We start from the raw sequence: 6,580 nt of genomic DNA on the forward strand, positions 1-6,580 counted from the left end.
TTTTTTAAATGCCATGCAAGCATACGTCAATCAAATAGCACACACAAACAAACAGTGAAAATCATGAAGCCATAAAACAACGCAAGTATATGAAACAAGCATATGAATCAAGCACATGATACAGCATGCACACACGTAGAAACATGCAACAATGCAAAAATAAAAAAGCGTATCGTCAGATCCAGCTATTCCTGCAGAACACACAAAAAAACAAGTCAGTTTGATTCATCCAATCAGTGCACACATAAAGATTTGCGCTCTCAATTTTGCGCGATTCGCCTATTGAAATCTGTATATAGTGCTGTGCGCATTCTAAGGCGTGCTGCCCGCTGACACGTCATCGCACGCCACCTCAAGGCCTCCTCCGCATTGGGATGTGGGTCGATTTGCTCCAAAGGCTCTGGTTCACCCTTCAATTGCACAAAATTATGCAATACGCAGCAAGCGCTAATAACCAAGGGAGCAAAGGGAAGATTTACATTGAGGTCGCGGAGAATGTGCCATCGGTTTTTTAATATACCAAATGCATTCTCAACCTTAACCCTACCCTTCGCAATATGTCTATCAAAAACATTCTTTTGCGGCAGGTCTTGTCCACCTTTGGATTTATAAGCTTTGAGAAGAAAAATCGTTGGCTTATACGCTGAATCCCCCACAATATACGGCCTCACTCTCAAGCCGCTCACTTCTAGAAGAGGCGTATTCAAAACCTCGTTCCGCTTCATTTGAGCATATATTGCAGACCCCTTGAAGACTGTGGAGTCGTGTGTGCCTCCTGGTGCACTACAAACCACATTCCAAAAATGTTTTTTTGGAGTCAACAATGCCCTGAAGAAGAATGCTGTGGAATCCATGGCGGCTAACATACTGTGCAGGAAAAAAGTCACTCTGAGGCTTACGTGCAAGCTTTATGTGAGTGCCATCAACTGCACCACACATGTTCGGTAGGTCCGTGATGTTCTGAAAATCTTCTATGATCTTTGATAATCGCCTTCCCGTAGGCCTCTCTAAGTGGGTCCGGACAAGCATCTCCTGAGTGGTGAGTGCCCTAATGATAAGGTTGGTGTACTTTCTAATGGTAGAATCTCCCATCCCAAATAATTGACATAATGCTCTTGCAGAATGGCCATGTGCAAGTCTCCATAGCACGCAACCAAGTGCTTGATCAGCTTGGATGGAAACCCTAGACCATCCATGTACATCAGGACACGGGAGATGGGGCAAGATCAATTCTTTCAGCTCATGAAATGCCTCGTAAGACATCCTATAATACATCCTAAAAATAGCTTGACAGTTTAGTCGCCCTGATGTCCAAATAGTTGAGTGGATGACATTCCAAAATGTCACCTGCCTAGGGAAGCACCACCACATTCGTGGCTCCATCCCAACCAAACCCTCCTCTATCAAACCAAACATGGATGCAATGCAATAGACTACACAACCAATCAAACAAAAATACATAGACTGCATTCTATGCCTCCTACGATCCTGCCCTGGGTCTTCCTCACTAGGGGAAACAAGATGCAAATTTAGCAACAACAAAAGAAGCAGTTCAGCTGCATCATTATCATCCATCCTACATTTGCAAAAAACAAAATAACGCATTAAAGAATAATACCAAGCAAAACTCTGATTCCATTTAAATCCTCCCTCCCTCAACACAATTTTATGGCGATTAGTAAAGTACCTTGGGTTTGGTGACAATCTTTGCGAGGCCCAGTTGAAATTTTATGTACATCTCCATTCGTCGAGCCTCCTCGTCCATCCTGAGCTTCAACAATCTTTCCTCTTGAGCAGCCCGCTCCTTCTCGCAGTCTTTCATTGTTTGGGCCATCCCTTTCATCCCCTCTCCGAGCACTTTGCCAATAGATCCTAGCGATGTGCGTTTGGGCTCTTTCACTTTTTGCGCTTTAACTCGAGGAAGATCTTCAACCTGAGGGATTCGTGTTGCATACCCCGCATCCGCTGCGCCTGTCACACTCGCAGTCTCCTCTAAAATAGTCTCACCCTCGCCTCGACCCTTGCCCCCTGTCTCCCCACCAATCTCCCCCTCCCCCTCATCCTCTCCGTCATCTATGCCATCTCCCTGTTGAGTGCCCCGACTCCCTGCATGAGTGCTTTGCAAGCTAGCACTATCAAAGGCTCCAGGAATCCCCACACATCGTGGAGTGGATGACCACAAAGTGTCGACCACCTCGAAGTATTCCCATGTGGACCTTACCCCCCCAGTGGTTGTTGTTTTTTATTTTTCTTTTTTATATTTTTTTCTAAGAGTGTCTATGCGGTTTCTGACCTGCTCTGGTGTAAAGGTACCAGTGACCTCATTGTTTAATTGCAATGTAACTTTGTCCCAATCTTTCGGTCTCAAATTGCCTTTGTTCACATGAGACCATCGATCTTCGTAGTGTTTAAGCAAGGTCGATGTTGCGGTCTCGTCCCACACTGGTATCGCCACACGAGGGCATTTAGCCCCCTTGGTCGACTCGCTAGATGAGGTCACAGGAGGACACAATCGAACAATAGATGGGGCAATAGACAGAAGAGAAGGCCTAACATTCACTGTGGGCATGGTCACAGAAGCCCCCATGCGAGGAGGCCTGAAGCCTTGGGGAATCAACGGGGAAACTGATGTAGGTTGGGGTCTTGGCCGTATGAAGGAAACACCCGGAACAACACTCGACTGGAAAGGAATGGTCGGCTGGCTCAATCCTATGTTCTCAATTGACTGACTCTCATTCAATGAGCCCCCCCAACCATCCTCTTGAAGCAACTGCATAAACCCTAGGTCTTCGTTCAATTGGATTTCAGACATTGTTTCGTTACCACCCAACCCAGTAGACACTCTTGAAGGAACACTCTCTTGGCTGTCTAACCCTCCCTCGTTAACCCTAGCCATTCGTTGACCACCCCTAGGTCGCTTCGGGATGCGTGCACTATAGTGACTCATTGGATATGCGGCCTGCAAATATCCCTAACAATCCACAAGAAGAAATACAAGCATTTCACTTAGTGGGAGACCCTCTCTAAAACCATAAGACAATGTAGAGAAGCTGTCTATTTAGTTTTTTTTTTTTTTTTTTAATGCATAAAAGAGTACTCTTATACTAATTAAGCTTGAGGTGGAGCAATCATTAGCAATAGTTTTATTATTGGATATGCATAAAAGAATACTCAAAGGTTGAACATCAAGCTTGAGGTGCTAAGCTTGAGCAATAATCGTTAGCAGTACACAGTATTGTTTGTGTAGACAATGCATAAAAGAAATTTCTTTTTCTGGAAAACGACTCAAAAGTGTCAAAACGCCATTCTTATGTTAGTGAGTGAGTGTGTGTCTGTGTGAGAGATCAAAATCCTGTCAACAATGATATTTTGGTGTGTGTGTGTGTGTAATCTGAAGCATGGCGTGTGTTTGTTTTTTTTTTTGGGGGGTGGGGGGGGGGGGGGGGGGTTGTCAAATCAAATACCTATAAGAAGGAGATTATGTTGAGTTTGTGAAGAAGTCGAAAGACAGTCCTGGTGTATGGAGAAGCGAAACGCTGCCTTTTGTCGGCAAGGGGATGACGAGCCGTTGTGCACACTCGCTTTTGATTGGCCAGCCAAATATGGCATGGTTGGCTGGAGTGGGAGAGGGCTAACTCTTTTCGGCGAGCTGCCAGCTAAAAACAGCCTTCCACGTCACCTTTATTGTAGCCCGCCGGACGCTTTTCACTTTTGTGCTCACTACAAGAGAGAGAGAGGTGTCAGGCTGATTCTGGCAGGTTTGCAAAACATGCATACGCACACGCGTCAAGATCCTCACAGGGCACATTGAGGTGGTGGGCTCCTTCTTGAAGAAGCAGCAGAAAAGCGACATGTGAGTGTTGTCATTGGCCAAAAAATTTTAAGCTGCTTCATACAGATTATAGATATAGAAGAGGTGGCCTTGCTTGCATGCACTGTGCATATGTTTCTTTTGTTGGCACTGCCGGCGGCAGTTGCCAATGCAACAATTCGACTTTTACTACAAAAAGTGTAGCCCTGTATTTCGGGTCAGTAATAGTAATCTCCGTTTTTAATAGTTGACGGGTGTCTCTCTTTCTCTCTCTCTCTCACGTCTTGTTGCTCCTAAAGCTTAAAGGACCTGGCCAGCCGTGAGTTTGCACGCACATTCATACTCACGCGGGCTCGTGGGATATGGCAATGGAGCATTTCCAACAAGCACAGTAGCAAGACTCGTCGGCTACAAAATCTTACATAGTTGTGGCCATTATCAAGAATCGAACAAAGGAGGTACGACGTGCGAATGTGTGCGCGCGTACATAGAGAGAGAGAGAGAGAGAGAGAGAGAGAGAGAGAGAGAGAGCGGCAGTGCCACTCGTCCTGTGGACACCTTGTTTACATTGTCCTCTGTCTTCCCTTGCGCTTTCTTCTTGTTAGATTTCCCATTGTGTATCTATTAAAACATATTTTTGGAAGCTATTAAGATATATTTTGATTCGACACATTCTCAAAATTCTCTTGAGAAAAATAAATTTTTACCAAAGTAAAACTTTACTTCAAACTACTCTTTTGTTGCGTAAACTAGCGCTCAAAAGACAAGTGAAAGGATATCAATGGCTTCCTAAAACTATAAGAAAGTGATAAAATCATTAGGTTGAGTTCAAATGGAATCTATATTCGAGAAAGGATTGCCTTGGCTTAGCATTGAGCCGATTGAAAATTGAGATTAGCAAGTTGCAAACCATAGTAAAGGGAAGAAAAACTAGTAAAATATGTGAAAAAATAGTTCCAAAAGCTTATACATTTTAAATTTATGCTAGTATTTTCGGTTTGCTTCTTTGTGAGAAGGAAACTCGGCCAACGACCACTTAATAAAAGAGACTTTCTAGAATATTGATTAGAATTAAGTTATACAATGCAAAAAAAATGAAGCTTTGAGAATCTGTGGAATGATATGTGAAATAAAAAGAACTCATCAAAAATAAAAAAATAATATGTATATATATATTATTACACATACGTGTGTAAATATAAATATAAATATATATGTATGTGTTTGTGTATGTATACCTCTAAGGCTTCTTTTAGAAAGCCAAAAGCCTAGATTCAATGTAACCAAGCCTACAGATTGTAAAATTTGACTCCAAACTTTAAATTTGAAGGTTTAAAAAAACATGAATATAGAAAAATCTAGCAAAAAAAACCTCTAAATATAGTCATTTTACCTTAGAAAACTTTGTCATTTGTAAAATTTCCGTGTTGTTAGTAAAATGTTTATTTTGAGCCATGCTATAAGATTAAATGCAAATGAGCATGTTAGACATTATCAAACCGAAAATAAAACAAATTAAAACAAGTGAAAGGTGATTACGATGGCTTTCTAAAACTATAAGAAAGTGATAAAATCATTCGATTGAGTTTAACAAGAATTATACAAGGTGAAGAAGTGTTTGGGAATGTCTCATTTACTAAGCAATCGAATATCCACATCACTGCATCAATTTTTCTTCTCTTTATCGTAATTTCCTCATTAATATATTTATGTGTGTATATAATAGATATATAAATAAATAAATTTACATATATGATAAAAAAACTCATTAATATATATAATATATTTACTTATTTATATTGTGTATGTGTATGTATATATGTATATGTATGTATAGAACTTACTAGAATTATGCAAGGTGAAGCTTCACTTTATCTTTTTAAAAGAATAGAATGCAAGAGGAGTTGAGCCATGTGAAGAAGAGAAATGAAAGGTGAAATAAAAATATCCATTTAATATTTTAAACTACAATAGCATTTAAGATAATCTCAATCAGCGTTGAAATATTGAAAATATGCTTTAACCCAACACTTCTCCGAGGCTTCTTTTAGAAGGCCAAAACTAAGGTGAGGAAGCACGAAGACCTCCATTTAGCAAGGAGGGATGATATTTATGGAGAGTAAGTTTGAAATGAGTGTCTAAAATCACATGGAATTTTTATTATATTTTAATATAAAATTATATTATTCATTATACATACATAATCACAAATGGTTTATATATTAAGAGGGGTCTCATTTAAATAGTAGGATGAAAAATACACATTGCACATTATCATTCGAAAACAAAAAAATAAACACATTAAAAAATTTAACAATTGTATATTTCAATGCTTTCATAAAAAAGATGGTTTTAATAAGTATAAAAATGATAAAACAATTTGATGAAATGAATTTTTGTGAAGTTGTTAAATAAAAGACCTCTTTACGAATAAAAGTAGTAAAAAAATTTAGTGAATCAATACTTCACATCATGGCTCACACTTCTATGAATAGACTATTAAAGCTTTATTGACTAATTCTTTTCCTGCATGCCAAAAATAAAATGAGCTACGGAAAATAGCATTGGAAATGACACGATTTCTTTCTCTTCAAGATTTTTAAACCTTTCTTGAAGAACACGTCTAACAATTAAAATTGAACGACCTTCACCCATATAGATACTAAGGCCTTCGTAAGGCCAAAAAGGGTAGTGCTAAATCAAAAGCACTTCTTTGACAACATAAATGCAGTGTAAACTATACATATATATGTGCTAACATACATATAC

The 6,580-nt window shown here is 39.7% G+C and overlaps 1 pseudogene; it reads right to left on the reverse strand.

Moving 5' to 3' along the window:
- Positions 1–260: 260 nt before the first annotated feature.
- Positions 261–2,393, reverse strand: LOC147425253 (uncharacterized; annotated as a pseudogene).
- Between the last annotated feature and the right edge of the window lie 4,187 nt (positions 2,394–6,580).

This window comes from Adiantum capillus-veneris, chromosome 25 (genome assembly GCF_014529385.1).
Source record: "Adiantum capillus-veneris isolate H3 chromosome 25, ASM1452938v2, whole genome shotgun sequence".
In the NCBI taxonomy this organism is placed as follows: Eukaryota; Viridiplantae; Streptophyta; class Polypodiopsida; order Polypodiales; family Pteridaceae; genus Adiantum; species Adiantum capillus-veneris.